The sequence below is a fragment of the Ovis canadensis genome, chromosome 3, assembly GCF_042477335.2.
Source record: "Ovis canadensis isolate MfBH-ARS-UI-01 breed Bighorn chromosome 3, ARS-UI_OviCan_v2, whole genome shotgun sequence".
Taxonomy (NCBI): Eukaryota; Metazoa; Chordata; class Mammalia; order Artiodactyla; family Bovidae; genus Ovis; species Ovis canadensis.
Genome location: NC_091247.1, coordinates 73,526,285 through 73,553,083, shown reverse-complemented (window position 1 = coordinate 73,553,083; position 26,799 = coordinate 73,526,285). Strand labels below are relative to the sequence as shown.

Below are 26,799 nucleotides of genomic sequence, written 5' to 3'. Positions count from 1 at the left end.
TTCCAATATTCTTGCCTGGAAAATCCCATGAACATAGGAGCCTGGCAAGCTGCAGTCCATGGGGTCGCAAAAGAGTTGGACATGACTCAGCGACTAATAACAATAACATCACAGTGAGTTTTTCTTCCTGTCTGATGTGTTGGAGACAAACCAACATATATATAAAAAAGACTTGCTATGATTAGATGTAAGTCCCCAGTTACTAACAGCCTTTAATATTCTGTACATATTAACTCATAAGTGAATATATATCATAATTACTTTGTACTTTTATACAAAAAATCATTTCCTTTGTATGGTATGTTCATTCTTTCCAATGTCTTCATAATTCCAATCCACCCAGGTTATTTATCTCTGTAAAATTCCAGCCACAAGCAGCCTTCCCACATCTCTTCCCCTATCCCATTCACATATTAAGAACTTTTATGAGTTCACATTTGTCTTCAAGTTTTGTGCCAAATTCCAATTTTCTTTCTTAGTTTCATTCTGACCCTAAGACCTGGTGTACTCTTGGTGTGTTTATCTAAGTCTTTCCCACTTATCATAATTGCTTTCACTGATAATTAATTTAAAATATTTACAAATGTATACCCTTGATTCTGGCCAGTTATCTAGTACATATCTTCCAAAAATAACATGTATATAAATTTCTGGGATAGCTTGATAAGATGTAGATTGTTTTTCAGTATGAATGGGTTGAACATTAAGATTCTGCATCTTTAGTAAAATCTCAAGTGATGTTGATGTTTCTGCTTCCTGGACAACACTTTAAGGAATAAACACTAAAAACCACTATCAAGAAAAATTTACATATAAGCTGGATTCATCATTTGTTTTATATAAATCATCTATATCGCTCAAGGGTGCAGCTATTGGTCTAATTCATATGGCTATTGGTTATGAACAAAGTTATACATTTAGCTACAGGACTATGTAAGTTCTAGACAGATATATCAAAAACAAAGAATATAATGTGATAAATTTGGATTCAGCTATACCATTTGGGGAGAAGTCAATGGAAACCTACTCCAGTACTCTTGCCTGGAAAATCCCACGGGCAGAGGAGCCTGGTAGGCTGCAGTCCATGGGGTCGTGAAGAGTCGGACACAACTGAGCAACTTCACTTTCACTTTTCACTTTCATGCATTGGAGAAGCAAATGGCAGCCCACTCCAGTGTTCTTGCCTGGAGAATCCCAAGGACGGGGGAGCCTGGTGGGCTGCTGTCTATGAGGTCACACAGAGTCAGACACGACTGAAGTGACATAGCAGCAGCAGCAGCAGCAGCATACCATTTGGAGAAAAGCTATATAATATACTCAGTCAGATCACACATTTTGCCCAATAATTCTAGTACTAAGGTTGGTGTCTACTTGAGGATAAACGGTATAGTATGGTGATCCATACTCTGGGCATTTGTGGTACTGAATCACAGTCAGTAAAGGGAGGTTTTATTAATTCCTTTCTTAGGAAGAAAAAAAAAATTCACTGTGTCTACATAGGGAAAAACATATTTTCCATGGAGGAGGATTTATTCTTATATATATCATCTGTGACATTTGAGAATTTACAAAATTTTAGTAGTTATTAATTATAGCTCAAGACAATTTCCAAGTAGTCTTGATGGTTAACAACAGAAATTAAATTTTAAAAAATAAAGGCAATGTAAGAAATCTAAAGCATTTGGAGAACAAGCTGGCATTTGCCCTTAAAGAACCTTTTTAACATATAAAGAAGTGACTCTGAAAATACTACTGACTATTTCCTAAGGTAACAAAATACTCTCAACTTATGTTGAGAGTTCCTCATATTTATATAAAATAATAATTGGAACAAATTCTATACTTCTGTTTTGTTCCACAATTAGGGTGTTTCTGTAGTTAATATTAACAAAAGGCCTGTCTCCCTTCAGCTTATAATTACCTCTATCACTGTTTTTGATACCCACCTCCCAACCAAAAGTCTGAGTATCTTCCTTACTCTCCCCTGAGGTCACTGTTTCTTTCTTCATAGTTGCCAGGCAAACTTTATACAAGCGCTTTAAAGTGCCAGAGCAATTTAGTGATGGAGAATCTTTTAGTATGCACCATGGAAATTGAAATTTAAATCTCCATACAGCATAGCTTCTAAATATGTTCAGTTTTCTTTGTATCCATAAACCCAATTTTGTTTACTTTGATTTCCCAAAGGAACTGTGTTCAAGCCACTGGGACCCACATCACAAGCTTCACAACCTTTACCGGATCTCACTGTCTTAAGTTTGCTTTCCTGTGTCAGTGGTGACTTAACCATTAGTTTTGCCTCAGAAATTCTATTTCTGCTATAGATTTTGTCTTCAGTATTTTCAAATTATCATGAGTGTTGACTGTAAAAACAATTTAAGCTTCATCAAGAAATCAAGTATACCAGTTAGTATGTTAATCTTTTGCTCCCACATGACCGCAATTTTCAAACGACAGGTGAACTCTTCCTAAGATTTTGCTCATTATCAGTCAACCAGAATAAGTTCTGCATACTCAGCCCTGTAGAAGGCATGAAAGAGAGGCAAAACATAGCCAAAATAATCAGAAATGTACAAAGATGGCTTAATCCTGTTATCTGAAATTACAGAATGTTTCTCTAAGATAGGTTATATAAATAATTATTTCACAACATATTTTTCCCAAGGAAAAGAAATTCTGTTCCTTTCACATTAAGAGTAAATGAGTTTAGCCCTATATGTATACTACACTGACTGTAGCATATGCCGCAAGTGCTGAACTCTCTTGCTGTACTTACATCTGACACATCTGACTAGGAATTGCCACATTAATCTGTTGATTTTAACTTCACCACAGCACCTGCCTGTATGCTCTTATCCATTAAGATTGTTCTAATATTGAAGAAAGTAATGGCCCAGAGCCAATCTATCTGAAGAATGACTACATTCTTTCCTTTGTACTTTTCTTCTCACCTGACTTCATGACAGCCTTGCTTCCTTTTCTGTTTCTCTTTCCTTCTTTATTTCTTTCTCTTTCCCCTTCTTTCTTTCATCTCCTGAAGACATCTTACAGTGTGAAAATATACAATTCCTCTAATTCACCTTTATTATGCAGTACTTCCCCCATCTGTTCTCCAACAGCCTTATTTATAATTTCTCTTAATTATTTCATCTTACAAGCATAGAAGACTGAACTATGTGATTACAAGCATGGGACATAGAAATTCTTCAGTGATCATTATTAATGGAGATACTGCCAGTCTGAATAAATGGGGGACACACAGGCACTACTTGGATGTCTCAAAAGTGAATATATGGTGATTCCCCCCCCCCCCACAATTGTATAAAGTAGCAGAGAGACTGAATAGGGCCTTACTGTTAAACAGGCACCTCAAGTTTGTTAATGAAAAATTATGTCTTCCCAGAGAAAGTTTATGTTTGAATCAAGGCTCTTTTCTATTTCTTAAATAGTTTTGAGCCTCTTTCTGTTCCCCTTACACAATGCCTTGTAAATATTCGACAGTGAAGATTTATTTAATGAATTATCCAACCCCTGCACTCAGCATCATGCAAGTGTAATCTGAGCTCAAATGAATGACACCAGACCAAATAAATTCCACTGATGTTCTCTTGATAAAAAAAAAAAAAATAGAACAATCCACTCATCAGAATCTCACTTTCTGGCTAGTATGCAAAAGAATGGGGAATGAAGATCCTAAGATCCTGTCATGGTATTTCATCAGGAATCATTACAAAATCCTTGTCATCTGAACTATTAATACATTTGAAATTGTCCATTCAGTTAGCAAGTTCAGACCACACCAAGAAAAAACCCTTATCTTGTTAATCACTTCAAACTTTCTGTCATTCCAAGTCCCATTTTAATATAAGGGTCAATTATTTTCTCTCATTCTGAGGTTATCTTTTCCTGGTTACAGTTAAGCTATCCTGTTTATGGTTTCCTGTGCTGTAAAAAAGCTTTCAAGTTTAATTAGGTCCCATCTATTTATTTTTGCTTTTATTTCCATTACTCTAGTCGGTGGGTCAAAAAAATTCTTGCTGTGATTAATGTCAAAGAGTCAACCTAGATGTTCATCAATAGATGAATGGAGAAAGAAGCTGTGGTACATATATACAGTGGAATGTTGCTGCTGCTGCTGCTGCTAAGTCGCTTCAGTTGTGTCCGACTCTGTGCGACCCTATAGACGGCAGCCCACCAGGCTCACCCATCCCTGGGATTCTCCAGGCAAGAATACTGGAGTGGGTTGCCATTTCCTTCTCCAATGCATGAAAGTGAAAAGTGAAAGTGAAGTCGCTCAGTCATGTCCGACTCTTTGTGACCCCATAGACAGCAGGCCACCAGGCTCCTCCACCCATGGGATCTTCCAGGCAAGAGTACTGGAGTGGGGTGCCATTGCTTTCTCTGAAAATGGAATGTTACTCAGCCATAAAAAGGAACAAATGTGAATCAGTTGAACTGAAGTGGATGAACCTAGAGCCTGTTATACAGAGTGAAGTTATGTCAGAAAGAGATAAACATTGTATGTCAATATAATATGGGATCTAGGAAAATGGTAGTGATGAACATATTTGCAGGGCAGGAATAGAGATGAAGACATAGAGAATGGGTGGGACACAGAGGGGGAAGATGAGGATGGGACAAATTGAGAAATTAGCATTGACAAATATGCACTATTATATGTAAAACAGCTAGTGGGATGCTGCTGTATAACACAGGAAGCTCAGCCTGCTGATCTGTGATAATCCAGAGGAGTGCAATGGAGGTGGGGGTGGGAGGGGGGTTCAAGAGGAATAGGAGATTTGTATAGTTATATGGCAACCAATACATTTTGGAAAGCAATTATCCTCTAACTAAAAATAAAATAAAGGGCAAGAAATATTTTATTTTAAGCAATGAGAAAGAAACTTGCAGCAATCTTTAAAATGAATCCATATGTGTCAGGTGACCACTAAATGAATATATAGTTCCCAGTGATTCTGTTAATATGCTGCATCACAGAAATCTGCATTCTGTTCATATGTTTCCTTTAAGATGGAGAACACAAAAATTAGTCTGGCTTTCAGTTAAAAGATAAGATATTTTTCCTTTCCATCAAATGTGCACTTTTTAAAAATAAAACCTAATTTACAAGTATCGAAATGTATCAAATAATTGTGATCACTTTGTCTCCAAAAGAATTTTGCAGTTTGTAAGAAAAGGCACATTGATTTTTTTAAAGCCCAGTTAAGTATCATTTATTTCATATGAATTTGATTGACAACTTTTCATTTAGATCCAATTTTCTTCAGAGATTATAATGCGGCAGCTATTCAAAAATGCTTTATTTCAGGTAGATTTTTACCTTAAGGTACATTCTCACATAAGAATACTGTTACAAAATCAGGTATTAAATCTGGTCAGATTACAACTTCCATTAAGGCATTTAAGGGAATAGTCCTATTGATGTTTCTATGACAGCTAAATGTTCTTTCTTAAGAGAGTTAAAGACAAAAAATAGGCAAAATATTTGGGAGCTTTTGTTGAACCAGGATTATTCATTTAAATATAATAAAGAAATAATAAACATATAATTCTCAGCTTAAAATTTTACATTTAAGAGCTGAGAATATAGTGAGATGTACTTCTCATCGAACAATAGAGATAAGAATGCATGGCTCTAAATGTGTATGCATGCATGTGTATGATGTATATGTATATGTTTAATGTGTTTCATTCCAGTGGAAGACACTACAGTTTTGGGGGCTATATGAATGGAAAATATTAGTTATGTTAATATAGAAAACTTAGAAAAACAGAAAAATAATGCATTGCCCTAAAATAGAATTTATCGTATTTACCGATCATTTGTACAGGTCTTAGCTTTCAAGCTTGCAGATAAAATTCTTTGACAGCTTTCTGCATAATATACTTTTTTTAATGATTAACTTCAAATTGATATTTTTAATTGACTTATTAAAATATAAGTATTTCAAAAGTGGCTTACAATGATTATCTAATAACCCAGATTACATTTATTTTTGCCTGAATGGTTTAAAAAGCTTTGTTTTCTTTAGGATTTTATGAACTTGCAAAATCTTTTGTGGATTTATTTGATGTCATGTCAGATTGTTGGTTAGATAAAAGCTATGGTTTTCAAGGCTGACAAGAAATTAGCAGAGCTTAGTATATTTTATGTATAAATAACCACAATGATACAGTCAAAGGAAATAAAGATTGTACTATAAGAAAAATATTAAAATTTTATATAAAAATATAATTCCCTAGTTAAAATGGAACTCAGTATTTATGTTAGTTTATGGCAACCCACTCCAGTGTTCTTGCCTGGAGAATCCTAGGGACAGGGGAGCCTGGTGGGCTGCTGTCCATGGGGTAGCACAGAGTCGGACATGACTGAAGTAACTTAGCAGCAGCAGCAGGCTTTTTATACAACCATATGAAGTTTTAGTTTTTTACATTTATATGGAACTTCTCATATGAAGCCAATAAAGGGTCTAACATTACTTTTTCGTATCATGTTGTCTTCTCTCCCATAAAATTCTGATTTTTAATTATTTAAAGTTACACTTACTAAAAATGTAGATTTTTAAGATACAAGAAGCTGATACAATGTTAGGTTTTGTATATTATTTTATTTAAATATCAATGAACAAATAAACTCATCTAATATTTTTAACTTTCAATAAACTGCCCAGCTATTCTGAACACTTACTATTCAGTACTTTTTGAAAATTAAAACTATATTTCAAATTCATGAAACTCTAAAGCATTTGTGCATTTTATTCATTTGTGAGAGAATTACATGTAAATGGGTATATGTATGTATGTACACACAAGAATACATATGATTCTTTGCTACTGTGAAATGTCAGATGCTGGAAATTCTTAACAGAGCTGCCTGTAAACCAATTAAATCTTTTGCATGGCGCCACCCTAGCTTTTCTCCCAATCCCAATAGATTTTAAAAAAAACAAAACAGAAAACTAATAACATCTACAATTAATAGCATTCTTGTAGCCTGTAGGTCTAGCCTGCTACTTAGTTTTCCCCTGACATAATGGAAGGCCTTATTATTTTGCTTCCCCTGGGCATTTATTAGAGATGATGAGGAAAAGGTTACATCTTCTCTGGAAAAGAGCACAATCTTCAACTATCTTCTGCATATGAACATCTTAATGGGCATTACATTAGAAAGGCATTCAGTGCTACTATTATGTTACTTCTTCCAATTAGAATCTCTATTTTAATGTGATTGCCAAAAATTTTAGTGCCCGTCATTTGATAAGATTGAGAGTGGGATTTGCTAAACATTAGTTAATAGAAAATGTGAGACAAATGCTGCATGAGCACACTGGCTGCCAGTGGGAAGAAATGAATGGAAATTAATGGATGTAGGAAATCTACTTCAATTTCCTTGGAAAATGTACTGTAACTGCTTTGCATTAATAAATTAAACTTCTTTCTATTGTTTAAAAAGTTAATAATAATATATTTTGATTTAACAGGATAACACCTCCTCCTAAACACGTAACTGTATTAGCTACTGCTCTGCGGGATATAGTCAAGCCATATGTTTTGCTCTGGTAGATCATCTTTTATGATGCTTGTCACTAAATCAGGTTAACTTGTCTAAGAAAAAGAGCTATTACAATGTTATCTTCAAAGTTATTGCTTTAAATAATTAAAATTGTTTTCAATAAGTCAGTCTTCTAATATCTATTTAAAATTTATCCTCCATTTTAATCCCATATTAAGTTTTGACCTTTCGATAATACTAAGTCAGATACATTACTTAAATTCTGATAATCTAATGGAGACGTAAGACACTTGAATTTAAAAGGCAATATAGGTTTACATGGACTCTAAAATATAACAAATATATTTATTCAACCCAAGAACATTTAAAATACTTTCAAATGTTTATGCACCTCCTCCAACATTTTCTTTTGCAAAAAATCTAGTTAAATCTATCATTTCATCTGAATACTACAATTACTTTTAACTACTTAAATCCATCCCCAACACAGTGCAGGTAAACCATCAACAGAATATTTCTTATTTAAAAATCCAGAGTTAGCCAAGTTTTTCTAAAGGAACATGCCTGATGATGATGTTGGGAAAACTAGAAAAGGTTCACTAATCACAAAGAGTCCAAAATGCAGAAAAGGAAATATGCATTTAAAGAGCTGTTATGATTTCAAACAAATTGATTTTCCTAAACTAAGTGCAAAATGATAAGAGTTTAAAGGACTGGGATAGAATACCTTCTTCTCCTTCTATTGCAATTAAAGGGGTTGATGTTAAGTCATTTCACCCCCTGGGCTTTTTCTTCTTTCCCAAAAGGAGGTAACTTGCATCATTTCTAAAGTCTTTTCTAGCTCCAGAAATTTGATGAGTCCATACTATTGCAGTTGGTTTTTCTGCTCATTTATTTCACAGTAGGCTAAAATTATGGAATGAAAATATCAAAGCTAAACTTAGCATGGCGATAATAGCAATGCATGCATGGAGCTCATGAGTAATGATTACACCTCTCAATGAAATAATTAAGGAACTCCCTGGGGGACAACTTCCTACCTAAGAAACTAAGTAGTTCCAAAAGAAGGGATTAGTTTAGGAATTCAAAATAAAAATAAAATAACACAATACTACTAATAAATCTTTCTGAATAAATGAACCAAGAGATCTGGAAAGAAGGATGACAAACTTTCTCAAAAAGTATGGCCTTAAACATTCTCTTTGACTCTCTCTGCAAAAAGGCTTTTCATTCTGTATGTGATCAAGTCAAAAGACTGTGATCCACAATTCAAAGTTTCACACAATGCCTGAAACAATTCATTATTAATTGATATGCCTAGTGATGATGCTGAAACCTTTTTACCTGCTTTTCCATTCTTCTCAAATCTGCTATACCCAGTCCACTCACTTATTCTCAGTTACTATTTACTGAGAAAATGGAAATGAACTACCTATCTTCTGACCACCAAAGCTACAACCCTACATCCATGTGTTTGTACCATCTGATCACTACATTCCTCTTGGTATGGTAGATAACTTTTATTTATTTTTTTACCCATCAGAGGTCAAGGTCAGCTCCTCTAATGGTGATCTGGATTTCCCATCTCTTTTCTTTGACTCAAAGATTTTGTTCCAGGTACTTTTTTGGTGGTACAGTGGTCAAGAATCAGCCTGCCAGTGCAGAGGGCATGGGTTTGACCCCTGATCAGGGAACTAAGATCCCACATGCCATGGGACAACTGAGCCCTCCTATTACAAGGAATGCATGCCACAACTAACACCTAACACAGTGAAAAATAACTAAATATTTTTTAAAGGAGATTTTGTTCCTGAGAAGATGGAACCATTCATTTGAATCACAAATTCTCACTTTTTACTAGATCATGCACATCTGTATTCAGAAATGTATTTCTTTCATTACAAAGAAGAAACTACTTAGAACTTAAATTTCCCTAGTGCTGACCATTTTGTTGCTCTTCTTCACAGACAATTTTCTCTAGATACTATTTCTACTTCCTCTTATTCTCTTCTCAGTTTGCTCCAGTTGGGTTTTATCTCCCTTTCTCCCCTAATCCTTTTAAGTTTTCAATAACCTCTATTTTAACTTCACTGGTCATTTCTTTGTTCCATGTTGAATTACATCACTCTTCTGCTTCAGTTCAGTTCAGTTGCTCAGCTGTATCCAACTCTTTGTGAACCCATGAATTGAGCACGCCAGGCCTCCCTATCCATCACCAGCACCCAGAGTTCACTCAAACTCATATCCATTGAGTCAGTGATGCCACCAAGCCATCTCATCCTCTGCCTTCCCTTTTCCTCCTGCCCTCAATCCCTCCCAGCATCAGAGTTTTTTCCAGTGAGTCAACTCTTCACATGAGGTGGCCAAAGTATTGGAGTTTCAGCTTTAGATTCAGTTCTTCCAAACAACACCCAAGACTGATCTCCTTTAGAACGGACTGGTTGGATCTCCTTGTAGTCCAAGGGACTCTCAAGAGTCTTCTCCAGCATCACAGTTCAAAAGCATCAATTCTTCGGTGCTCAGGTTTCTTCACAGTCCAACTTTCACATCCCTATATGACCACTGGAAAAACCATAGCCTTGACTAGACAGACCTTTGTTGCAAAGTAATGTCTCTACTTTTTAGTATGTTGTATAGGTTGGTCATAGCTTTCCTTCCAAAGAGTAAGTGTCTTTTAATTTCATGGCTGCAATCACCATCTGCAGTGATTTTGGAGCCCAGAAAAATAAAGTCTGACACTGTCTCCACTGTTTCCCCATCTATTTGCCATGAAGTGATGGGACCAGATGTCATGATCTTCGTTTTCTGAATGTTGAGCTTTAAGCCAACTTTTTCACTCTCCTCTTTCAATTTCATCAAGAGGCTTTTTAGTTCCTCTTCACTTTCTGCCATAAGGGTGGTATCATCTGCATAGCTGAGGTGATTGATATTTCTCCCAGCAACCTTGATTCCAGCTTGTGTTTCTTCCAGTCCAGCGTGTCTCATGATGTACTCTGCATATAGCTTAAATAAGCAGGGTAACAATATAGAGCCTTGACGTACTCCTTTTCATATTTGGAACCAGTCTGTTGTTCCATGTCCAGTTCTAACTGTTGCTTCCTGACCTGCATACAGGTTTCTCAAGAGGCAGGTCAGGTGGTCTGGTATTCCCATCTCTTTCAGGATTTTCCACAGTTTATTGTGATCCACACAGTCATAGGCTTTGGCATAGTCAATAAAGCAGAAATAGATGTTTTTCTGGAACTCTATTGCTTCTTGGATGATCCAGCGGATGTTGGCAATTTGATATCTAGTTCCTCTGCCTTTTCTAAAACCACCTTGAACTGGAAGTTCACGGTTCACGTATTGCTGAAGCCTGGTTTGGAGACTTTTGAGCATTACTTTACTAGCATGTGAGATGAGTCCAACTGTGCGACAGTTTGAGCATTCTTTGGCATTGGCTTTCTTTGAGATTGGAATGAAAACTGACCTTTTCCAGTCCTGTAGCCACTGCAGAGTTTTCCAAATCTGCTGGCATATTGAGTGCAGCACTTTCACAGCATCATCTTTCAGGATTTGAAATAGCTCAACTGGAATTCTATCACCTCCACTAGCTTTGTTCGTAGTGATGCTTTCTAAGGCCCCCTTGACTTCACAGTCCCGGATGTCTGGCTCTAGGTGAGTGATCACACCATCGTGATTATCTGGGTCATGAAGATCTCTTTTGTACAGTTCTTCTGTGTATTCTTGCCACCTCTTAATATCTTCTGCTTCTGTTAGGTCCATACCATTTCTGTCCTTTATTGAGCCCATCTTTGCATGAAATGTTCCCTTGGTATCTCTAATTTTCTTGAAGAGATCTCTAGTTTTTCCCATTTTGTTGTTTTCCTCTATTTCTTTGCATTGATCGCTGAGGAAGGCTTTCTTATCTCTTCTTGCTATTCTTTGGAACTCTGCATTCAGATGCCTATATCTTTTCTTTTCTCCTTTGCTTTTCACTTCTCTTCTTTCCACAGCTATTTGTAAAGCCTCCCCAGACAGCCATTTTGCTTTTTTGCATTTCTTTTCCATGAGGATGGTCTTGATCCCTGTCTCCTGTACAATGTCACGAACCTCCATCCATAGTTCATCAGGCACTCTGTCTATCAGATTTAGTCCCTGAAATATACTTCTCACTTCCACTGTATAATCATAAGGGATTTGATTTAGGTCATACCTGAATGGTCTAGTGGTTTTCCCTACTTCCTTCAATTTAAGTCTGAATTTGGCAATAAGGAGTTCATGATCTGAGCCACAGTCAGCTCCCAGTCTTGTTTTTCCTGACTGTATAGAGCTTCTCCATCTTTGGCTGCAAAGAATATAATAATCTGATTTTGGTGTTGATCATCTGGTGATGCCCATGTGTAGAGTCTTCTCTTGTGTTGTTGGAAGAGGGTGGTTGCTATGATCAGTGCATTCTCTTTGCAAAACTCTATTAGCTTTTGCCCTGCTTCATTCTGTATTCCAAGGCCAAATTTGCCTGTTATCCCAGGTGTTACTTGACTTCTTACTTTTGCATTCCAGTCCTCTACAGTGAAAAGGACATCTTTTTGGATGTTAGTTCTAAAAGGTCTTGTAGGTCTTCACAGAACCATTCAACTTCAGTGGCTGCGCTTTGCTTGAGCACCCATGAAGAGATACCCCACATTCAAAGTAAGAGAAACCCAAGTAAGACAGTAGGTGTTGTGAGAGGCATCAGAGGGCAGACACGCAAACCATAATCACAGAAAACTAGTCAATCTAATCAAATGGACCACAGCCTTGTCTAACTCAATGAAACTAAGCCATGCCATGTGGGGCCACTCAAGACGGACAGATCATGGTGGAGAGGGCTGACAGAATGTGGTCCACTGGAGAAGGGAATGGCAAACCACTTCAGTATTCTTGCCTCATGAACCCCATGAACAGTATCAAAAGGCAAAATGGTAGGATACTGAAAGAGGTACTCCTCAGGTCAGTAGGTGCCCAATATGCTACTGGAGATCAATGGAGAAATAACTCCAGAAAGAATGAAGGGATGCAGCCAAAGCAAAAACAATACCCACCTGTGGATGTGACTGGTGATAGAAGCAAGGTCCAATGCTGTAAAGAGCAATACTGCATAGGAACCTGGAATGTCAGGTCCATGAATCAAGGCAAATTGGATATAGTGAAACAGGAAATGGCAAGAGTGAACGTCGACATTCTAAGAATCAGCGAACTAAAATGGACTGGAATGGGTGAATTTAACTCAGATGACCATTATATCTACTACTGTGGGCAGGAATCCCTTAGAAGAAATGGAGCAGCCATCATGGTCAACAAAAGAGTCCGAAATGCAGTACTTGGATGCAGTTTCAAAACCGACAGAATGATCTCTGTTCGTTTCCAAGGCAAACCATTCAATATTACAGTAATCCAAGTCTATGCCCCAACCAGTAACGCTAAAGAAGCTGAAGCTGAACGGTTCTATGAAGACCTACTAGACCTTTTAGAACTCCTCTGCTTAGAATTTGCCAAAAAATTGGCACTTCAGTTAGCTACCAGAGAAGCCCAATTTATTAATCACTTACTATATGTATGACATATATAATACAAAGATGAGAACACAAATTAAATGATATTTCTTGAGCATCTGCTATGTTCCAGGCATTCCTCTAGGCTAAAGGTACAGAAGCAAAATAAAGAAGATTACTTCTCTTATGGGTCTCACATTCTTAGGCAAATCAGTCAGATTAATTGCCATATTAATCACCATATTAATTTAAATACCTCAACCTTGTCTATATTTCTACTTCTATTCTGGTTTTATTTCCTCACTCTCTCCCTGTATCTCCTGCTCCATTTTAGTCCCAGGAACACTCCAAGCCATTCCCCATAATATTTAATATTATTAGGACATTATTCACTAAAATCAAGACATCTGGCACCTCACATTATTACTGGTCAAATTTCTACAGATGTTAGGGTTCTACATACAGCAAAGCACATTAACTCCAATAATAACAATTAATGTATGTAAAGTTGCACAGTAAGAAGACTTTAGATAATCCAAACAAATACTCTGCAAAAAGAATTATTTTTAATTCAAACTTTTATTTTTAATGGATCTTTTATACCACTAAAAATATCATTAAAATCAATTAAAGAAAATTAAATAGATTTTGAAAGATCACTACTTTGACACAGATGAAAAAATTAAACCCAGGGTTGTCATATTTAAATCAAGCTGTGGGCTTTCTTTGTATAAGAAACTGTTAATCTTTGCATTTTATGCTATCAGATAGAATAGAACTCTTTTAATAAACTTCATCATTCCATAGTCTAAAAATGGACATTTTAATCAGATTATTTCTGTTTCCAGAAATTGTTTCTGCTGGACTTTGCTTTTTATCAAGATTACAGTTTCCTTCTAGTGCAATCTAAATTATTTGAAGATCAGAATCTTTGGAGTTTCTTAAATTATCCAGTAAAATGGATTATAATATACTACCTTAACCTGATAATTGTTACCTTTCAGATCCAACTTTTCATCCCATTTACACACATACATACACACACACCTGGAATATAGGCCTGGAGTCTTCATAATGTTCTACAACATTATACAGCTGATATTTACTTTTTGTTCTTCTTAAAATCCCTTCCCAAAATAATATAAATACAAATTAACTAATTTTAAAAGACTTATTTCTCTAATATTTTTCTTTTAATGGCAATGTCCATGTCCACTGGTCACCCTAATAGTTTACTAAAATGGAGCAGTTGGTTGAAAATATGCACATTTTATTTTTCCAAAGAGAATGTTAATATTTCTTACTTCCTTCAATGAGAATTTCAGTAAGAGCAGAGAGAAGATATGCTGAAGACTCAAAATATCATTTGTGTGTATTATGCTCAGTTGCTTTAGTCATGTCCAACTCTTTGTGACCCCTTGGACTGTAACCCACCAGGCTCTTCTGTCCACAGAATTTTCCAGGCAAGAGTACTGGAAGGGGTTGCCATTTCCTCCTCCAGGGGATCTTCCCAACCCAGAAACTGAATCCAAGTCTTCTGCATCTGATGCATTGCAGGTAGATTCTTTGCCTCCTGAGCCATCAGGCAAACCCCCAAAATATCATTAATTATAAATAACTAAGTCTCTGTAACTTATTTTGCTCATAATTTTTTTTGAAACAAAGAATTATTAGGAACTCTTAATGCGAACACTATAAACAAGAATGTAAAACATATATACTATTATACACTTCATCTGAAAATATCCATACTCTTAAAAAGTCTTAAGAGACTTACGTTGCTGAGTAAGAAGTGAGTGATAAATTAGAAAAGCATGTCAATACTATTGCTTTATATTGGCCTGAAACATGCTTCACTGTGGCTGTGATCTACTTTTATACCAAGGCTACCACCAATCTATATTCCACCTTTGGGGAATTGATAAATCAGTCACCTCCATGTAGAGACAGAAGACTTGATAAACTGAATACTAGCTGGAAATCAACCATCATTTGCCTTCTTAGCTAGATGCCCTTATGCAGGGACAATCTGTGCAAATGCACATTGTAGCCTTGCCTTTTGCATATATATCCTCTTCTAAGTTACAGTTCATACTGAGGATTTCAGTCCTGGTGCCTTTCATGTCTGATTCCTCCCTTTTGATATTCCTCCTACCCAGTGACCCTTAACAGAGAGCTGGCTACAGATGAAACTAGAAAGTAGGGACCTGATCCAACTGCATCTCATCTAGAGGCTGGCTAGCAACTCCAGCAGTAGCCTGGGATGCAGCACTGTATCTTGAATAGGCTGTAATTCTACCTGAACTACAGGTAGAGTGGCTCCCAAAAGCAGTGGCAAAGAAGAAATGTCCACAGAGGTGCAGAGAAACACACGAACTACCCCTGTACAATTCTTCAGAGGGAAGCCAGGCTTCCAAGGGCTAATAATTTTCTAATTGCAGTCCCTGTATAGTAACTCCCATTGGTTTATAAGATATCTGAGTTTTATCTCAGCCAAATCCCCACTAAGCACATATTACTTTCAAGCTTCTGCTTTAGGGGTCATGCATTCTTTACATTCAACATTTCTTGTTTCTTCAATAACTAACTGTATATCAAGATTTTATAGTATCTTCATTATTCTGCCTGTTTGAATCATGCATAGAGCTCCTGCTAAAGAGGGTACCAAAAACACACGGAATGTAATGCTCTATTTGAAGTGAAACTAACTCCAAGTAGAGCAAAACCATCACCTCCTTCATCTCTTTAAGGTCTGCTTATGTAGCAAAATAATTTAAGTATAAGAGAATCTGCATTCCAGCTATAGCTATAAACAACTGTGCTGTCTTTGGTGATTTATAAGGCCTTTGAAATTTTCTAGGTGTCCTGGGGCAACATAAGAAAAAATCACCTTTCTTCATATCTAACTAGGTAGAAAACATTGATTTAATAAAATCTTTACATATCAATAGCTCCTCTAGGCCCTTCTGCACCTGCATAGCCAGGATCACTAACCTAGAGCCAGACATCTTGGAATGTGAAGTCAAGTGGGCCTTAGAAAGCATCACTACGAACAAAGCTAGTGGAGGTGATGCAATTCCAGTTGAGCTGTTTCAAATCCTGAAAGATGATGCTGTGAAAGTGCTGCACTCAATATGGCAGCAAATTTGGAAAACTCAGGAGTGGCTACAGGACTGGAAAAGGCCAGTTTTCATTCCAATTCCAAAGAAAGGCAATGCCAAAGAATGCTCAAACTACCACACAATTGCACTCATCTCACATGCTAGTAAAGTAATGCTCAAAATTCTCCAAGCCAGGCTTCAGCAATACGTGAACCGTGAACTCCCTGATGTTCAAGCTGGTTTTAGAAAAGGCAGAGGAACCAGATATCAAATTGCCAACATCCGCTGGATCATCCAAGAAGCAATAGAGTTCCAGAAAAACATCTATTTCTGCTTTATTGACTATGCCAAAGCCTATGACTGTGTGGATCACAATAAACTGTGGAAAATTCTGAAAGAGATGGGAATACCAGACCACCTAACCTGCCTCTTGAGAAACCTGTATGCAGGTCAGGAAGCAACAGTTAGAACTGGACATGGAATAACAGACTGGTTTCAAATAGGAAAAGGAGTACGTCAAGGCTCTATATTGTCACCCTGCTTATTTAAGTTATATGCAGAGTACATCATGAGACACGCTGGACTGGAAGAAACACAAGCTGGAATCAAGATTGCCAGGAGAAATATCAATAACGTCAGATATGCAGATGACACTACCCTTATGACAGAAAGTGAAGAGGAACTAAAAAGCCTCTTGATGAAAGTGAAAGAGGAGAGTGAAAAAGTTGGCTTAAAGCTCAACATTCAGAAAACGAAGATCATGGCATCTGTTCCCATCACTTCATGGCAAATAGATGGGGAAACAGTAGAAACAGTGTCAGACTTTATTTTTCTGGGCTCCAAAATCACTGCAGATGGTGATTGCAGCCATGAAATTAAAAGACGCTAACTCCTTGGAAGAAAAGTTATGACCAACCTAGATAGCATATTCAAAAGCAGAGACATTACTTTGCCGACTAAGGTCCGTCTAGTCAAGGCTATGGTTTTTCCAGTAGTCATGTATGGATGTGAGAGTTGGACTGTGAAGAAGGCTGAGCACCGAAGAATTGATGCGTTTGAACTGTGGTGTTGGAGAAGACTCTTGAGAGTCCCTTGGACTGCAAGGAGATCCAACCAGTCCATTCTGAAGGAGATCAACCCTGGGATTTCTTTGGAAGGAATGATGGTAAAGCTGAATCTCCAGCACGTTGGGTACCTCATGTGAAGAGCTGACTCATTGGAAAAGACTCCGATGCTGGGAGGGATTGGGGGCAGGAGGAGAAGGGGATGACCGAGGATGAGATGGCTGGATGGCATCACGGACTTGATGGATGTGAATCTGAGTGAACTCCGGGAGATGGTCACGGACAGGGAGGCCTGGCGTGCTGCGATTCATGGGGTCGCAAAGAGTCGGACACGACTGAGTGACTGAACTGAACTGAACTGGACTTACATACCAAATAAGTATTAGTGATGTTAGCTTCATATTTTCTGCCATTTATCTCAATCATTATTGGTGGATTTCAAGGGGAAAAACATGATTATTGAGGCTCTTTGGTTTCTCATATCGAACAAATTGATTAACATGTGTTAACTGAGCCTTGTATGTGCCAAACTATAGCATGTGATTTAAAAGTAGAAAAAGAATCAAATATGAGGTCCTTGCATGTATGAGATGACCCGTCTGGTGTAGAGAGACACTATTTATCACTACTGAGATGATCTGCAGAACATTACACAACAGCCTTCCCAGGTGGCACGATGGGAAAGAACCCACCTGTCAATGAATGAGATGTAAGAGACTCGGGTGTGATCCCAAAGTTGGGAAGATACCCTGGAGGAGGACATGGCAACCCACTCCAGCATTCTTTCCTGGAGGATACCTTAAACAGATGAGCCTGGCCAGCCATAGTCCATAGGGTCGCAAAGAGTTGGACACACATGAAGCAACTTAGCACACACACACACAGAACAGCCTAAGAAGTGCCCTCCACTTCGAGTGATTCAAGTTACCCAGGAAGAAAGTGAGGTAAGTGTCATGCAAAACCCTGTAACTGACGTTCACTGAATTATTCAAACTGCCATTTTTTTCTCATGATATGAATACAGTTTGAGTATTTCAATAAATGTTGTGGTGAATAAGGACTTTTTTGTACAAAATGCCAGACAAGGAACAGGAAATGAGCCTCCATTCCATATTATTCTCATTTAGACTATGATTCACTCACATCTATAGGACAGACGCCTGACAGATCTGTAGGCTTAAAAAGCAAAATGAGACCAGTACCTGGGGATTGTGCTTTTCAAGCTTACGCAGCAGGATGTGAAGAAAAGAGGTCAGGATTTGTGCTAAAGGAGCTGCAAAGAATAACGTATTTGTCAGAATGTGAGACAGTTACATTTAAGGAAAAGTTGACCTAAAATTGCTGACCATATTATTGTCTGATAATGCAGCTTTGCTTCACTCTAAGCACTCAGACTTCATTTTTATCATAGATATCTGAGAGTTCTTCCTTTTTTGAACAAATTTGTTATTCATGTTCATGCCATTTTCTTAATCAGTCCCTTGAAGCCATGCCTATGTAACAGGTCTCCTTGCTTCTAATTTTTTTTTCCCCTTAAATCTAATCTTTATACCAATACTGAATATATCTGTCATAAATGTAACTTTAAAAGGTGATTTTCAAAGTTTTAAAACTAAAACCCCTAATAAGAAAAATATTTTGCATTATGACAAAATTTGGTCTCATACACACAAATTAAATTTCACAAAATATTGTATCTTTAATACATTCACATTTCCATTGCTTTTCATTATGTTTCATTTAATTTAATTCTACTCCACAAATATTAAATATGAACCACTGAATTATATCATGATCCTCCAAACTATGGTTCCTAAATGTAAGTCCAGGGACCCCTTGATGTACCCACGACAATTTCAGGAGATCCACCAGGTCAACATTCTTTCTCAATAATGCCAAAACACATTTGCCTTTTTCACTCTCACTCTCTGATGAGTGTACTGTAGAGTTTTCCAGAAGGTATATGATATGATGTTGCCATACCCTGACAGAAAATGAAAGCTATGCTTGTATATTCTTTGGTTTAAATGTTTTTCTCAGCTTTGACTTATAATACAGTAAATATCAATAAATATAACCACATTAACAAAAGCTTTTAGGGTTACTCAATAAAATTTAAGAATTTCAATGGATCATGAAACCAAAAAGTTTGAGAACTACTCAATATTGATTTTAATTGGATCATTGCACACACACACACACACACACACACACACAAACCTCTTTCTATAACGTACTCTGTTGTCTGCAAAGCAAAGGTAACCTGGTACAAAGGTTTCAACAACTTCACTATGATTCTGTTGTTCCCTAAAAACAACTTTGGGCTTCCCCAGTGACTCAGTGGTAAAGAATCCACGTGCCAATCCAGGAGATGCAGGTTTGATCCCTGGCATGGGAAGATCTCCTGGAGTAGGAAATGGCAACCACTCCAGTATTCTTGCCTGGGAAATATCATGGACAGAGGAGCCTGGCAGCCTATAGTCCATGGGGTTGCAGAGTCAGATATACCGTAGCAACTAAACAACAAGAAGAAACAACTCTGCTTTCAACCAGGAACACCACTCTAAGTACCCTAAACAAAACTTGTCATTCCTGCTTTGAGCCTTATTTCAAATACTAGTCCTGAAATATCCTTAAGTCTATTTTTTTTTTAATAAGATAAATCCTATTTATGTGTACATCTGCAGTTATTGGCTCTGCCTTATGTAATTTTTTTTTTAAAGAATTGACCACAGAGGACTCCTGGGATTCACATGGGAATGCAATTATGTTACTTTAACTTTCCATAGATATGGAAACCACACTAGTAATCAGAGTACCTCATATTTAGCATAGCAACTACTGCAGTGTGAAGACTGCACAGGAAGGGCCAACCAGAGAGTTATGCAGGAAGCATTATCAATGCTAGGAGAAGAAGAAATCATGTTCTTTTCTTTGAGATTGCTCACTGTCACAACAGCAATGAGAAGACCAGACTAATAAGCAATGGCTTAGAGCCACCATGGAAAGAACCCCATTTTCATTATTAAAACATTTTATCAAATTTTCCCTTGACTAGACATCTGTGTATAATCTCAGTCCCTTGTATGACACTGCTCCTGGTAACGCCTGCATTACTTCTATGCTCTGATGAAGACCTATACCATCTTCTAATACTTCTCCATTCTGTTTTAAAATGTGCTATATTATTTTACTTTGCAATTAATTTATGTTTTTTCTCAAAAAACAGGTAAGTGTACTGGGGAACTGATTCTACCCCTTTTACCTCTGCATCTAAGGGTTTGTTGTGTTTTGATTTTGGTCTTTCTTAGAACACTAGGAAGGCTCTATAATTGTATTGTATTTTGGAATTCATTCATTTGAATGTTTTTTCCTTTGAGGATGATTGACATTTTGAATGCATGTTTATCTCAACAGGTTTTTGTTTTGTTTTGTTTTAAATTTTCTTGGATTGTTGTGTCATGCACAGTTTTTCTTCATTTATGTTTTGGAGAGAAAATATTACCCATAACATTACCATTACCTCTAAATGTTATCCCTTTATGATCTGAGAAAGCACACAAGTTACACATGACAAACAAAGGGAAGTTCCATGCTATTTAAATGTAAAGCTCTGTATTAGAATATTAGGGAGCAACTACTTAATATTCATATTGAAGAGAAAGAAGAAAAATGAAAATCTATCACTATAATGCCTGATCACAGTAATCAGGAAATGAAGCCCTGTGCGAAAATCTGTAAGAGTAAGATGGAGTATACCACAAAAAGTAATCAATTAAATCACATTTCAAACATTCTAAGTGTGCAGGCTCTGCTAAACTTGCCTGAGATTCCCAATTAAGAAAACAGCTAGAAGAATCCAATGATTCCATTATCTCCTTGCAGAAATTAAAAAGTATTCTAACCGAAGGTCAAACATGCTTTCTCGTATTGAACTGAATATTTCAACAGGTCATTTAAAATTTTCAAGGCATAACTTAATATTCGTATAGTTAGCACTTTTTAAATACCCAAACAGCATAACAGAATTATAAGGGTGAAAAAGAAACTTATTTAAAATGACACAAATAGGAATTCACAAAGCTCAATATTTCTTGCTCCAACAATCATAATAGGGTACTTCATTAACATTTAAAAATACCACATACAAAAAGAAGTGGAAAAAACAGGGAAAGAGAACAATTAGAACACATTCCTTATACCATCTTGCTTTGTTTTCAAATGTAAGTATAGCCATATTTTGGGGTCAGTGATGATCATTTGATCTTGCATGATGAAAGAAAAATTCCTTTTTAAGACAAACATGAAAAACCTTTAACATCTATTCAGTCATACTTTAATTTGAATATGTTTTATTCAATATATTAACATAATATGCACAACTTTACATATATATAAAAATATATAAAATTTTCATTATTTATACTTTTTGTGAATCATTTACATATTTTAAAAATATATTCATATATACAAAGACTACACATCACCAAGTACAAAGGAATTTAATTTCACTACTTAAATTTTCATTCAGGAAATATTACAGGTTTAAATGAAATACAAGAAATAGTTAATGGTAATGCAAACTGATGTCTCTTTCCAGACAAAATATTACAGAGCTTAAAAGTAACATGAGCCTGTCCACAGCATTAAGCACACTCTTACTCTTTCTGATATATTTTCCAGAATGTATGTCAGGATATAAAATTTATATAAGTCATTTCAACCCTCTTATCTTTCAAAACCTAAAGGTGGTATCCAATTATAATGCTACTTAACTCATATCACTTTATAAATCTGCTTCCATTAAAAGTAGTTATATCATAAGTGAACATGTAAAATAAATATATCTGCCTAATTTAAAAAATGTTTACTCATTAACAGTGAGGCATTTATTCTATTCTTATTTTCAAAATGTTTACAACTGTAGATTTAAAAAAAAGTAAGAGGACAACGCTCCCTTCTTTTGGGAATAGTTCTAATATGCACTGCAGATGTTAATGATTTTGCTAAACTAAACAGGCCATTTTCTTGACTAAAATATGACCATCAGAAAGCAATGTATCTTTTGACAGGTACTATAATGATCTATACATGTTAGATTTTTTTAACTGTTCAATTAGCTTTGAAATTTTAGGTTAGGAAAAAAACAGATATGAAGATACTGCCTATAACTCCACTGCTCAGGAGAAAACACTGTTAAAACTTTGTTATATCTCCTCTTAGAGAATGCAACATACGAATGGATAGAATATATGAATACTGGACACAGATATGCTTTTAAATGAACAAACATTTTAAAATATTACTCCATAATCTGTCTATTCACTTAGTAATGGCAAATTTTCATAGCATACTCATTTACATGATATGTATCACTGTTTTCTATATCAGCAGAATATGCTATTTATGACCATACCATGTTCAAGTTAAAAAATCTTTCACTAGACATTTAGTTTCTTTTCTTCCAACTTCTAATACTGTGAATAAAGCTGGGATGAACATCTATTGACTATAACTTGCATATCCTTCTAACTGTTTTGAGTACAATGCTTGGCTGATACAGGTTGTCAATATATATTTGTTGCATGAATGACTGGATGGATGAATAAAGTAAGAAGTGTGGGTTTCAAATATATCAATTTTAGAGACATGTCTGGCTGACATTCTGATTTTGAGTCAAATCACTTCATACATTGTTGTGCTTTTCCCTTAGAATTATGATAAAGAGAAAACATGCAGAATTGTTCGATGACTTTCACATTTAACATTCAGATACTTCTTAATATGTGGGACCTGGTGGATCCTATCAGTAACATTCTGTGTGAAATAATGCACCCAGTCTATGTTTGGTTAGAGTAGAGAAAGTAAAGTGTAAACTTTGAACTCACCCTGTAATTTTCCTTTTTTTCTGCATAGAGTATCTGCAGTTACAACTGGAACATATCTTTTGCAACATAATTCAGAGGTTCCATACTCCTCTACTTTCCTAAATTTGATTTAATAAGCAGCTTTTCATAGCATTATGGTAGCCATGTTAAAAAGCTTGAAACAGCTAAAAACATCATATAGCTGTCAGTGCATTATGAGGTAACAAATAAAAAATAACGCCAAATTTCCTCTCCATTATGAGAAATGACTATGTGGTTCATTCTCCAGCTGAGATAAACAGATACAATATTTATACCAGCTGGAAGAAGACAGAACTTCTCACCAATGGATGATGTGACAGCAGTTCTATCCCTATTCTCAGCAGTTTCCTCCTTGTTTAACAAACACCTTGGAAACTCGCCAGTTTTCAGGTATTCTCTTCTTGGGATGGTGGCCAGTTATTCACAATGATACCAGAACTAGAGGCCAGATGTGCAACACACAAGAATTATTTTTTTGATTGCTTTATCATGACAAAAGCATGCAATTTATATTATAAATTATTTCATAGTTGATAAAGTTTACAAAAAAATAAACTGAGCTTAAAGTGATATGCACAAAATTATAGACCAAGTTGTACAGGCTTACTCCATAGTTCAGTTATATCTAGCAATGAAGTTTATTCAACTCACAGAACCCATGCATTTTCACTGAGTACACTGCACAAGATCTCACAAGGAGGGGATTTTACTGAGCTAATAAGAAGCTACTCCGTAAACAACCGAAACCATCCCGGACTTGAATATACCCACTAACATTTTCCTATATCATTTATTTCTTAACTATACATTTTCCTAAAAAGGTAGAAGGGGATGATGAATAAATACTAGTTTCAAGCATCTGCTTGTCATGATTTTAACAAAACTTGCCCCATGATAGGGAGCCAAACATTTTGAGAAATATCCGGTTTATCTTTTCTAAATAACAGGGAAATCGCTAAATGTAATAAGAAAAGAGTTGCCCAACAGCATAAATCACCCTATAATCCACTTGAAGCTAATTTTGCCTATTAATCTTTTAGTTTTTTTATTGTTATAATTTTACTAGAGCTGAAATTCTTCAAGTTGTGAAAAATCTGGTTAAATTTTTGAAATGTTGCCACAATCTGCTGAAGAGCATTGTTCTTTAATTCTCATCTTTTAAATAAGTGATAGATATTAACTGATTTGGAAAAGTGGTGGTAATAAAAATGATAATGATTATCATTATAAGATATTAATTATTTAATAAAGCCAACTTCATTATAGAGCAAATTTAGAAGATAGAAATAAATAAATGCATGCTAGAATTCATTTTCTTTATTCAGTCACGATGATCCATAGATGCTAACATTATACGTTAAATATCACAATGGTGATATTTAGCAATTTACAAAACTGCCACATGAGAAAGTGACATTAATTAAACTTTTGTCCTAGAGAGTTTCTCAGCATTTTTCTATAAATACACTTATTTTATTTTTTATCTTTTTAAACTAATTTATTTACTTTAATTGGAGGCTAATTAACTGAGACCATATTTCCTACACATTTGTTCTGTAGGCTATACCCAGAGAGATTACTTTAATAGATGTTTCTGCTGTCTTGTTTAATAAATTGCCTAAATACTTGCTTTTTTCATCAAGGTACAGACATCCAGAATGATATCAAACTGCATGTATGTAGTGCCAAGTTAAATTTCAAATGTAAGGTCTAAGCTTTTTTCTAGAGGTAGAAAATACTATAAAGGCAAGCCAGATTCTGAAATAAAATGTTTACTCCCCAAATTATAGGGCTTCCTAGATGGCACTGTAGTTTGTTGTTTTAGTCACCAAGTCATGTCTGACTCTTTGTGACCCCATGGACTGTAGTCTGCCCAGCTCCTCTATCCAAGGGATTTCCCATGCAAGAATACTGGAGTGGGTTTCCATTTTCTTCTCCAGGTGATCTTCCCGACCCACGGATCAAACCCATGACTCTTACATTGGAAGGCAGGTTTTTACCACCAGGCCACCAGGCAAGCCCACTTGTTCTTTTACTCTATCCTTATACCAAGGTTTATTGTAGATTTACAGAAGTCTTTCAAGACCTAGAGTTCTTGTCAATATGAAACAAAAACATATTAAGAAAGTTCAGGACACCTGATTTTCTAAGTCACTAAGTCACCCATCTGCCCCAGCAGAAAAGATCAGTGCCTTGAGTATTTTCGCTTTTGCTCTTTATTGAGAATCTTGAGAAAGTTAATTAGGAAAAATACAAAGCAGATAAGATACTGCTCCTTCGGCCAATGCAGGAGACATAAGAGACACAGGTTCGATCCCTGGGTGGGGATGATCCTCTGGAGGAGGGCATAGCAACCCACTCCAGTACTCTTGCCTGGAAAATCCCATGGATGGAGGAGCCTGGTAGGCTGCAGTTCATGGGGTCACAAAGAGTCAGACACGACTGAGAGACTTCACTTTCACTTTTCACTTTCATGCACTGGAGAAGGAAATGGTAACCCACTCCAGTGTTCTTACCTGGAGAACCCCAGGGGTGGGGGAGCCTGGTGGGCTAACGTCTATGGGGTTGCACAGAGTCGGACACGACTGAAGTGACTTAGCAGCAGCAGCAGCAGCAGCACACATACACACATGCACATTTCCCCAAATTATAAGAAATCTATGCAATTTATTCATTTTGAAAAAGAGTCTCTTCAGTCATTTTTATTGTCTGATAATTGAGGTTTTTTAAAATTATGGGTTCTATTTTTGTCATAAGTACATTGACGATGAACTGATTCAAAGGTTCTTAACCAAAAGAACAGTCTACGAAATAAATCCTTTGAATTGAAATTCCTTTGCCAGCCTTTAGCTCAGAAATTAAGAAAAGAAATGACAACCACCAACAAAGGGATTCATTCCACAGTTGAGTATGGATTTTCCCCTAGTGACAAGTATTTGTATAAGCCCAAAGCCTAATAATTATTTCAGGAGGGACATTGAAAATAATTAATATAGATTATTTTAATCTTAGAATCTCAAAGAACATTTGAGCTTCCATCATTCATCTCAGTTTTTTATAGAATCAACTCCAATTTCATCCTGCATGGGGAGAGAATTAAAACACAAATCTTGAAATAACAACTATCAAACAGGCAAAAGAGCCATGGAGGAAAAAAAAAATACAGATTTATCTATATCATTTATCCTCCTGACTTTCACATTGAGTTTGAATGTGTTTTCTAACAAGGATTAGCTAAAAATCTTCCTTATAGTGATTTCTTATTTAAACTGCAAAAGAATTTCTGAAAAACAAATCAAGTTTATTTATTAGGCTCCAGGAATAAATTACTTTAGGTGACTCTTGTACTTTTAGTTTTACTGATGAGAAGCCTATCTTAATGATGCAAGTCATGCACTGAAACCATTCTCTTTTCACATTTCATCAATAGTTAATTTGGACTTCACAGCAGAATATTCACTGGATAACTGCTCTTAACCTTGGCTGTCTTAGGAATCATTCTAATCTCTCATCAAAAGAAGTATTTGATATTATTAATATTAATACATTACATACAAGAGCTACTTCACAGACACCAGTTAACGAACAATAATTAAAATTTACCAGAAATCTCTTTTCCAGAACCAACTAGGAACATTCTTAACCCAATGGGCCATTCAGCATCTCATCTAGTTTTTG

The 26,799-nt window shown here is 36.1% G+C and overlaps 1 protein-coding gene across 12 annotated transcripts in view; it reads right to left on the bottom strand.

The window, feature by feature from the left end:
- Positions 1-26,799, bottom strand: part of NRXN1 (neurexin 1) — a 1,213,874-nt gene that overhangs the window by 1,132,281 nt on the left and 54,794 nt on the right. The gene's annotated exons all lie outside the window — the stretch shown is intronic.